This window comes from Charadrius vociferus, unplaced genomic scaffold (genome assembly GCF_000708025.1).
Source record: "Charadrius vociferus isolate BGI_N301 unplaced genomic scaffold, ASM70802v2 scaffold663, whole genome shotgun sequence".
NCBI classification, from domain to species: domain Eukaryota; kingdom Metazoa; phylum Chordata; class Aves; order Charadriiformes; family Charadriidae; genus Charadrius; species Charadrius vociferus.
The window spans coordinates 572,162-572,848 of record NW_009647670.1 but is presented as its reverse complement, the minus strand read 5'-3'; positions in this window follow the sequence as shown (position 1 = coordinate 572,848).

Genomic DNA, 687 nt, shown 5'->3' with positions numbered 1-687 from the left:
ACAGAACTTTACGCAGCGATTTTAATCATTCTGGCCTACCCCAAAAAATCCAATGTTTGTTAACAACAGAAAAGAGCTTGTGAAAACCCAGCCGTTCCGAGAAACAACTTTCACTTTAGAAATATACATACAGGACAATCAACAGGTCGAATTTTAAAGGAAACCAATGTCCTCTTTTCAGCGTATCCAACTTAAAGGCGTCCGCTGTTTGTGGGGAAAAAACAAAACAAAAACAACACCACCTCCGCCCCCTCCTCCCCACCACCCGGAAACTCGGCATTTCGGCCTCTTTAGCAGGTTCTTTTGTTCTTGCCGATTCCACAAACCGAAGGAAATCTCTTTCCCCGGCGATGGCAGACAGACCTTCGCAAACATAAATCCTCCACTTCCAGATACTTAGGGTTCAATGCACTTCCACTTGTTGCTTCTGTCAGGAGCGCACACCTGGATTAACTCTGACAGCAGGCCCTCACGCTTAAGGGGCAGACTAATTACCGTGAGCTTTAGATACTATGTTTAAAGCGAGGCGAAATTAAATTAAAGACAATGACATGAAAATCACCCCATCTGCGGACAATGGGAAACCCCTTCCACAAGCGAGGCCCGCCTGGGCTCCCTGTCCGGAGGGCACGTCGAGCCTCAGGTCAACCTACGCCCGCAGCTATTGCGGGCAACTAACGGCGTATC